Consider the following 10,946-nt stretch of genomic DNA (forward strand, 5'->3'; position numbering starts at 1 on the left):
TTAATGATTATCACATCAACATTTTACTTAAAATTCAATACATTCTACCACACCTAATAACATCTCAATAGATTCCCAATTTGGTTGAATTTATATATGGGTATTAGAATTGATTGAGTGTGATTGTGTTTATTCTAAAATATGTGATAAGATGATGTGGCATGTTAGGATTGAAGGGGTAAAACATGGGTTTTATACCACGTCCTTATAGAATTTAATCTCTTTAGAATAAACACAATCACACTCAATCAATTCTAATACCCATATATAAATTCAACCAAATTGGGAATCTATTGAGATGTTATTAGGTGTGGTAGGATGTATTGAATTTTAAGTAAAATGTTGATGTGATAATCATTTATTGGATGGTGTAAAATATGGGTTTTACACCTCATCCTTATAGAATTTAATCTCTTACTAATATAATATTATAAAGTTTTCTCAAAAAAAATATATTACAAATAATTTTCAAAAGGAAATTTCTACACATATTTCTCTTCTAAGTGTAAACAAAAAACAAAAACGAAAACCTCTCTCTCTCTCTCTCTCTCTCTCTCTCTATATATATATATATATATATATATACACACACACACACACACATTCATCTATCTATTATCAATGTTCACTTACTCAAAGCATACAATAAGAACACATTATCTTTTTGATTGCTTTCAATATTTATTAATAAAATTTTCACTAACCTTAAAAAAATCCTTGGGATCAAATAAGTGTAGAATTGAATTTTGCGTTGATATTTGTGTTTTTTCTTTTCAACCTTATTTAGTTTTGTTGTTTGTATATTATAAAAGTTTTTTTTTAGAAACGTATTTAATAAAAGTTGAATCTTTAAATTGGAGGATGCACACAGTGATGACATGTGTCACTTTCTCAAAGCATACAGTAAGAAAAAATCATCTTTTTGATTGCTTTCAATGTCCATTAATAACTTTTTCACAAAAAAATCTAATTATAAATATTGATGGCAGTCATAAATATTTTGTCTTTGATAGAATATATATGAAATCTAAAATTAAATTGTGATTTGTGGCAATTTAATTTTAATTTGTCCTATCAAATTTCTAACTATTTAATTAAAAACTTTGCTAAAAATACATTAATTGGTTGTGTTATTGAGCTAACTATACAAATTCAAAACATCAAAGAATACATATGAAAATAACTTAATGCATTACTAATATAAAATTATATAATATTTTAAATAATTTTTTTAAAAGGACATTTCTACACATATTTCTCTTCTAAGTGTAAACAAAAACAAAACAAAAACAAAAACTCTCTCTCTCTCTCTCTCTCTCTCTCTCTCTCTCTCTCTCTAAATATATATATATATATATATATTTTAAACTTTTTTATTATCATTGTTCAATTACTCAAGGCATACAATAAGGGCATGTCATCTTTTTGATTGCTTTTAGTGTCCGTTAATAAATTTTTCACAAAAAAAAAAATTTAATTATATATGAGAGATGCTACGTCTACAACAATTTTATGATATTTTTACAACAAATCATAGGTGGTTAGTTGTTATTGGTTCAAAATTGAAACTAACACAAAGATTACTTTTTTGCCCCAACAATAACAACCAATAACAACCTGTCACTTAAGATTTGTTGTAAAAATGTTATAAAAATGTTATAGACATATCTTTTCTCATTATGTATATTAATGGTTGTCATAAATATTTTGTGTTTAATGAAATATACATGACATCTGATATTAAATTGTGATTTGTGGCAATTTAATTTTAATTTGTCCTATCAAATTTCCTAACTATTCATTATTCATCTTTAAACGGTTATTAGAAAACTATGCTAAAAATACATTAATTGGTTGCTGTGTTATTTTGCTAACTATACAAATTCGAAACATCAAAGAATACATACGAAAAGAACTTAACGCAATACTAATATAATATTATATAATATTTTAAATAATTTTTCAAAAGGAAATTTCTACACATATTTCTCTTCTTAGAACAAACCAGAAAAAACGAAAACGTCTCTATCATTTGTCACTTTCTCCTTCTCAAACAAAAAAGTCACTTTCTCAAGGCATACAATGAGGACACGTCATCTTATTGATTGCTTTCAATGTCCATTAATAATTTTTTCACAAAAATTAAATCTAATTATATATATTAACGGCAGTCATAAATATTTTGTATTTAGTGGAATATATATGACATCTAACTTTAAATTATGATTTGTTGCAATTTAATTTTAATTTGTCCTATCAAATTTCCTAACTATTCGTTATCTAAAAACTTTGCTAAAAATACATTAATTTGTTGTTGTGTTATTGTGCTAACTAAATAAATTCAAAACATCAAAGAATACATGTGAAAATAACTTAATGCATTATAGGGTAAACTATGTATTTGCTATTTAATCTCTATCATTTATACCATATTTTAATTTGATCACTACTTTAGCTGGAGCTACCTCAGCATGTTCTTCTTAATAACTGGATGCATCTCTTGCGACAATCGAGAAGTTTTTTTCTGCTCCAATTAGTTTCACTCCCCTTGATAATGACATAAGATCGCACTTTGTGGAGCTTTGCAAACATCTTTTACCCCACATTCGGGAGCAAAACATGAGTAAATTGTCTGTTGAATTTATTCTTGAGTACTATTGGTACTGCTACGGACAAGTTTATTAAAGCCAAAAGCATGTAGAAAAAGTTGGACAAACTTATTTTTTAACAGAAGATGAAAAATGCCGACCTTCTAATCATAGATCCCAGCTTGAGAAAGCTGCCTTATGTTGTAGGTAGAGAGGGCCCCTCAAACTTTTGAAGCTCTTTCCAGATTGGAAGAAGAAATTGCATTGCTTTAAAGATGAAATCACATTGCTATGACAGATAATACATGGCTGAAGCTAATTGGGAGTGCTTGAAAGAGTCTTTTGAAAATTTCAAGCTTAAATGCACAAAGTGGTATTATTGTATATATTTTTATATTGAGTAGGCCTATGTTTGAAGGGCCTTTATTGTATATATTTGAACAATTATCTTGAACTGTGTTTAAAGCCATCAAATGCTATTTTACTTGTAGCCGTTATTTAGGCTTACTCAAGATTATTTTTTATTCATTGTCTAGTTAACCGAATAACCACCATTTGGTTTCTACAGTTGATGACTGTCTTAATATTTTGTGCGCTTGTAAGCCAATTCATTCATACTTTGACATGTATAATTTTAAGAACTTTCCATCGATAGATCTAGCATGTTCATTACCGTTAATATCCATTAGTTTGTAATCAATTCTGTCTTAAACCTCACTAATGAAGAATGACCCATCCCACTTTGGTAGAAATTATACAGTGCACTTAGAGGTGTTGGGTCCTAAATAATTTTATCACTAATATTACCAATCCCAAATAGCAATCACACTTGAAACACAAATATTTACGTAAAAATCATAGGACAAACTCTGAATTAATTTCATTATTCTCAAATCAATTATAATATCTCTTGTGTATGTCTCAGGGCTAAAGAAAAATCTCTCTTATTTTTCTTTTCTCTCACATACACTCTCTTTGTATTTCACGACTAAAGATAAATCTTCTTATTTTTCTTTGCTCTCACATGCACTATCTTTGTATCTCAAAGGCAGTAATACTTTGCTCTCTCCTCCTTGGCTATCTCCTCGAATGTGGCAATCCTTTGCTCTCTCTTTCCTGCCTATCTCCTCGAAGGTGGCAACACTTTACTCTCTTCTCCTTACCTATTTTCTTGAAGGCGATAATCCTCTGCTCTCTCCTCCTTCTTGCATTCCTCCCAAGCAAAAATCCTTTTTTTTCTTTCTTGGTTTCACGCTCTATTTTCCATCTCTCCATAGGGAGGATCCTTGGACCAAAGCCATCAAATTCTTTGTCTCTTTGTCTATTTATAAGACTCTTTTTCTATTTTCCCTTGAATTAAGAATACATTATTTTTTTAACAAGGAATAGACTTTCCTTCCACACCAAAGAATAGTCTCTCCTTCCACACAAAGGAAACCCAAATTAATTTTTCCCTCTTCAACTAGAAAACCTAATTAACTTTCCAAGTCACAATTGGAATTTGAGGCAATTTTCCAACAATAGGACCATGTCACCTATGTCCATTGGTCCTCTAGGGTGACCTTTTTATTTTCCTAAATAAGAATCTTTATTCCTAAGGGAAGAATGACTTTTTAAACCAAGTCTCCTATAGCAAAAGACTTTGGTTTTATCCATTAATCAAAAGCTCTAGCCACCTTTTGCCTTTGAACAATTTAAAGAATTTAAAACAGAAACTTATGTCTAATCTAAATCATCTAATTCATCCATCATGGCATCATGGAAATCTATGTGACTTAAAATGGAATTTTTGTTCATTCAATGGTCCAAATGATATTCTTACCCTTGAGTGACTTGAAATTACTTTATTGTTATAAAAGTGTTCGACCCCAAATTTAAAATGGAGTGTCTACAAAGTTATAGTTTATTATTTGTATACAATTTCAAAATTTTAAAACGGAAATGTAGAAAATAAAGAATCATGTGTTCTAAATACATTTTATTAAATTAAATCCTCGTACATAAACATAAACATAAATATGAATATACATACATACACACATATATATGCTAAACAAATGTTATTTTTTCTTCAAATGTAAAGATGAAAATATATTGAAATTTTTACATAAATATTTGATTTTATTAGGTAATTTACACATAAAATTATATCCTTTATTTTCTTTTCTTTTCTTTTTTCTTTTTTTTTTTCAAAAAAAAAAAAGTGATTAACAAATGTTCAAATAAGGATTAGAACAAAACAAAATCTGGTCCAATAATTTTAAGAATTGATTTTTTTTTTTTAATTCACCCTAGTATTAACACAAATGATTTATAATAATAATAACTAAAATTTTTAATTAGTTATCCAAATGTATTCACATACGAAAGCACATTTAAATATACCCTCAAGTATTAAAAATCTTCACCATAATCTTCAATATTTTAGCATACTAAAAATAGCTAATTACATCTAAAGGTATAACAATCATTGTGTCTTATATTCATATTCCTACTTACTATGAATTGAACAGAATAACAAATGTAAATGAAGCTGTTAGTGAAAAGCTTTCTCAAGTTTCTCTTCCATGTGTAAAATACACACCATTTTTATTCAGTTTTATGAACACTCAAAATAAATAAATTACTAATCGACAACATTTACTATTAAATAACCTACTAGGAATTAAATTTTAAATTTAAATGATTTTTAATTTCACATAATATCTATATTAAAAATTAAATTTTGGAACTTAAGAATAAAAAGTTTAAAAACTATTGATACGAAAAATTCTAATACAATGTTAACAAAAATACCTATGAGGGGATACACAACAAGATAAAGTTGAATTATCTTCATTCATTGAATTTGTTTTAACATTTTTTTATAGGAATTTGCTTTAAATTGAAAACTCTAAATGTAAGGCATAAAAGCAAAATTAAGATAGTTGAATTATCCTAGTATATAGTTTATTTTTAGTATACAATTTCAAAAATATTAAAGGGATATATATGTTGAAAAGAAATAACTATGTGATTGGGATACAATAATGAGACAAAAACTTCATAATTACAAACATAAACATAAACATTAATAATTTTTTGAAGCTATAACAAATATATACTTTTCTTCAAATATAAGATAAGTTGTATTGATATACACCAAAATTTGAATTCATTAGTTTGTTTACACTCAATTTTTATTGTCTTTTAATGTATAAATGAACTACATACTATTTGTATGAAAGACAAAAAACTTTAAGAGTTTCAATTGTTTAAATGAATTATCTTCGTGGACGATTATGTTTTAATCTGAGAACTCTAAATGAAAAGCATATAAATAAAAGTAAGATACAAAGATCTATGTGCATGTTCAAATGCCTTATTTTTTCTAATATGTATATTTTATGTTGTTATCATTTTTTTTTTTTATATATATTACTAAATGAATATTAACATATAGTTTGTTAGTTACAGAATGCCCCTCATTGAGGATTGAGACTTTGTGTTAGGCATAGAGGAGAGTTGAATATAAGGGTTAAAACTTGTAATGATTGTTTGATATATGTGTTGATGGGGTGTAGTACTATAATTGGATTTGAGCCTTGGTATGATCATTGGCTGAATATTTTTTGCTTGAGCTTGCACTAAGCTTGGACTCAAAATTTTTCTGATCATTTACCATCCTCGAGACCAAGCCCCCTCCTGCATAAAGTGCGGTTTGATTTTAGAATCTTTATTCATGCCTCTAGACCCTTTATTTAAACAAATAACATGCAATGAGAAAAAACATGCAATATAATATACTCCAAACCGAAGGGTAGATTCTATGGGCTTTTACAATATGGGTGAAAGGTAGCTTTAAGGTTCCCATGATTAGGACGTTATACATCTCAACTTGTGACATAAGGAATGTCATGTTGGTCTGAACGGTAAGGTTTGTCCTTTACAAACCACGAGAAATGATCAAGTGATCATAGGGTGATGGGGTAATAGGTTGGCCACAAGGGACATGAATCTAAGGCAAACCGCGATCCACAGCTACTACTACCTTGGTTTTTGGGCAACACATAAAATAAAATAAATCTCCAAGCACACAATATGATGCATGTCATGCAAAATATGACATTATGTAAAATAATAATAAAAAACTATAAACACACAAATACATGATGATTGGCCATCATATTCAATTTAAAATCTAGATCTCAATATACCCAGTGGAGTCACCACTATGAAAGACCATGACCTCGGCCTGCCAACTGGTTTCAATAGGGCCAAATACTCATGTGAATGGGTGAGTTTGTGATAGTGTCCCCAAAATGGAAAGCCCACTTGAAAATATATTTCTCCCCTAAATTAAGAATTTTATAATGAAATTGTTGCTTATTTAATTAAATGAAAAAAAAACCTTATGAATAATACATACTTCGTTAATCTAGAATTTAATAGAGCGAGACAGCATGCTTTGATTGTCATGATGCAAAAACAGTGGGGTTTGGTAGTAGGTTCAATGAAAGTATTAGGTCTCATTAAAAAAAAAGTGGAATTTAATGGAGCGAGACAGCATGCTTTGATTGTCCGATTGTCCTTTGTTGCTCTCATTTCCTCACCTCCAATCACATCTTACCTAATTTTCTACTCGATAAGGTATGGACTCCGTTTGGCTTCTGAGAAAATGTGTGGGAAAATATGAAATGACGAATGCTGAACTATTCAATTCATTGTTGACAATCTGGAACTGCATGTTTTTAATTTAGTTTGTGAAGTATTCAGAAAGTATAATTTAGTATTCCATATCAGTCCAAAACCAATTTAAGGCCAAAATTTCAAATTAAGCACGAACTTGGACATGGATGCAATTCTCCCAAAAGCTTAGAATTGGAGTGTCCATGATTCTTAGAATGAAATAGTGTTCAATCTCTTGGAAATTGAATGAAAGACGATCAGTTAGAAACTTAGGATTGGATTAACGATAAATGTTATGCTTATTTTCATGTTGCATTTTGTTTTAATTTCGATTTTGACGTCAGAATATATATATATATATATATAAAAGTGAAGTAATTTTTATTATTATAAAAAAATAGTCTCCCAAGTATGCAGGAAGAATACAGCTGGAGGAACATCCAATCAATCACGCAAATTACATGATTCTATTATATCAGTGCTGCCCCTGCCATGACTCTATATTAAGACACAGGAGAATTGAGGAGTTCTTGTAATTACTATTTTGTGCAGTAAAGAATTGAGGAGTTCTTATACTGCACAAGAACTCTTCAGCAGCTAAAGAGCCTCTGTCTGTAGCAGAAGCTCATACCCTTTGAAAATAAACTAACTCAATCAATCACTCCAGGAATCAGTGATAAAGATACTGGATACACCCACATGTCCAGCCCACTCTTTAGCCTAGCTCATTAAATGAGCTTGTTGGAAAAATTGGCAAGAAGTCAGCAAAGTTGATTGAGCTTGCTGGAGAAAGCTTTCAAGAAAGAAGAATTGAAGTGATCCTGTTTTTTTTCTCTATAATTATGTACGGAAGTCCAGAGCAACATTTATGAAGGGATGTACAAAATTCAAGCCACATGAATGAAGATGCCATGTTAAGCTTGTGAGACACGTTGAAGGAAGAAAAGAAGAAAAAGGTGAAGGAATAAAAGGAAAGGCCATTCGGCCATTTGGTGCGGAAGAGAAGAGTGAAGAGGAGTCCTAGAGTGTGAGGAAAAGTGCAGTCTTGAATAATTGCGTGAGTAAGGGCAAGCAAAAGAGAAGAGAAAAATATAGAGAGCAAAAGAAAATTGTGAGAGATACAATAGTGGGTAAAAAGAAAAAGAGAGTTTTTTAAACAATTTATTGATAATAAAACTATTGATTTTAAATTTTCTAAAAATTTTGCAAACAAGAAAGATAAAAAAAAAAAAAAATTTGACGTCAGAATATATATATATATATATATATAAAAGTGAAGTAATTTTTATTATTATAAAAAAATAGTCTCCCAAGTATGCAGGAAGAATACAGCTGGAGGAACATCCAATCAATCACGCAAATTACATGATTCTATTATATCAGTGCTGCCCCTGCCATGACTCTATATTAAGACACAGGAGAATTGAGGAGTTCTTGTAATTACTATTTTGTGCAGTAAAGAATTGAGGAGTTCTTATACTGCACAAGAACTCTTCAGCAGCTAAAGAGCCTCTGTCTGTAGCAGAAGCTCATACCCTTTGAAAATAAACTAACTCAATCAATCACTCCAGGAATCAGTGATAAAGATACTGGATACACCCACATGTCCAGCCCACTCTTTAGCCTAGCTCATTAAATGAGCTTGTTGGAAAAATTGGCAAGAAGTCAGCAAAGTTGATTGAGCTTGCTGGAGAAAGCTTTCAAGAAAGAAGAATTGAAGTGATCCCGTTTTTTTTCTCTATAATTATGTACGGAAGTCCAGAGCAACATTTATGAAGGGATGAACAAAAGTCAAGCCACATGAATGAAGATGCCATGTTAAGCTTGTGAGACACGTTGAAGGAAGAAAAGAAGAAAAAGGTGAAGAAATAAAAGGAAAGGCCATTCGGCCATTTGGTGCGGAAGAGAAGAGTGAAGAGGAGTCCTAGAGTGTGAGGAAAAGTGCAGTCTTGAAGAACTGCGTGAGTAAGGGCAAGCAAAAGAGAAGAGAAAAATATAGAGAGCAAAAGAAAATTGTGAGAGATACAATAGTAGGTAAAAAGAAAAAGAGAGTTTTTTAAACAATTTATTGATAATAAAACTATTGATTTAAAATTTTCAAAAAATTTTGCAAACAAGAAAGATAAAAAAAAAAAAAAAAAAGGTAATTTAACGGTAAATTTGTCAAAATTCACCTCTAATAAAACGATATTAAGTTACAACCAATTTTATAATTTTAAGTTACAACTAATTTTATAACTAAACGTTGTCTTATTTTCAAATGAATGATTGATAGTCCACTTAAAATTAATTATCCTAAATCCCACGTGATTCAGCCTTAATTACATGGATGCATACAAACTGTTGAATTTTGATTCTACAGTATCCTATGATCGGATGGTCCGATTGAGGCCTATGACACGTTGTTTTCATAGTTGAATCCTCAAGATTCATTTTATGAAAAATAATCAAAGGTCTAAAGGTTAAAATTAGAATCTTGCCCGCAAGATATAAACGACTATTTGCCCCTAAGGTTAAAATAGAAGTTATAAAATGGGATATTTATAGGAAAAAAATGTAATTTAAAAGGAAGTATTTCAATTTCAATTTTTTGGTTAGATGCCTTGAATATGAAATAATATATATATATATATATATATAAAATTAAATTTATGAAGGTATTTAATTAATATTAGTATATGGGTTGAAATAACACCCAGATTTTAAAATGACTAGGGGCAAGTTGTTGTTTCAAATCCCTACGTCATAAGAGTTTTTCTTTTAGCAAAATCTATGAACTTCACATCATCATGTGATATAATATTTATAATCAAACAATTTATACTACAATTATACTTCAAATCCTCAAATCTATATGCAACCTATAGTTTTATACCTATTACAAAGTAAATTACACACTTTTAATTGTGTTGATTTAAATCCCATACTTTTGAAACCCTCAATCCCACTCTGTTAAAATTTGTTTTAATGGTGAGGAATGTGTTGTCAATACACATAAATATGGATATTATCTTTTTCTGAAGACAATTGTGATGTTCTATTCAAAGGGAGAGAGAATAATGATAGTTTCTTAATGAAATTGTCCATTTGGTAATGTTTTTCTGTCTTTCTCTATGAGAAAAATAATACAATGAGTCATACAATTTATTTTTCCCTTTTCTTGCGTGAGTATTGGTGTCAAATTTATTGTTGAGGCAGAATTTAATGGAGTCAAACAAGATATTATGATTGTTCCAATTAATAGAACTAATGGCATGTTTGGATGTTTAAAAAAGGAGGGGGAGTAGAGTAGAGGGTGTGAGAGTAATACAATTACCTTGTTTGGAAGTTTTTTAAAGAATGAGGGCGAGGGGTTTGGAGGGGTTTGGACTCCCTCTAGCCCCCCCAATTTTAATTCCCCCAAATTAGAGAGATTTAGAGGGGGAGTAGAGTACATAAACTATTGACCAAGTAAATTACCTAATTTACCTTTATTATATTAACAAAATTACACAAGGGGAATGACTAATTACTCCATTCCCCCTTACTAATTTTAAAAACATCCAAATAAGGTGGAGGTGAATCATTCTCCTCTACTCTCCTCCCCACTACTCTCCTTCCCTCTACTCCCCTCTACTCTCCTCCCTCTCTAAACTTCCAAACAAGCCATAAAAGTATAAGGTTTAATAATTGTTCCCTAAAACCATAGGA

This window comes from Quercus suber, unplaced genomic scaffold, assembly GCF_002906115.3.
Source record: "Quercus suber isolate HL8 unplaced genomic scaffold, Cork oak 2.0 scaffold_122, whole genome shotgun sequence".
NCBI lineage: Eukaryota > Viridiplantae > Streptophyta > Magnoliopsida > Fagales > Fagaceae > Quercus > Quercus suber.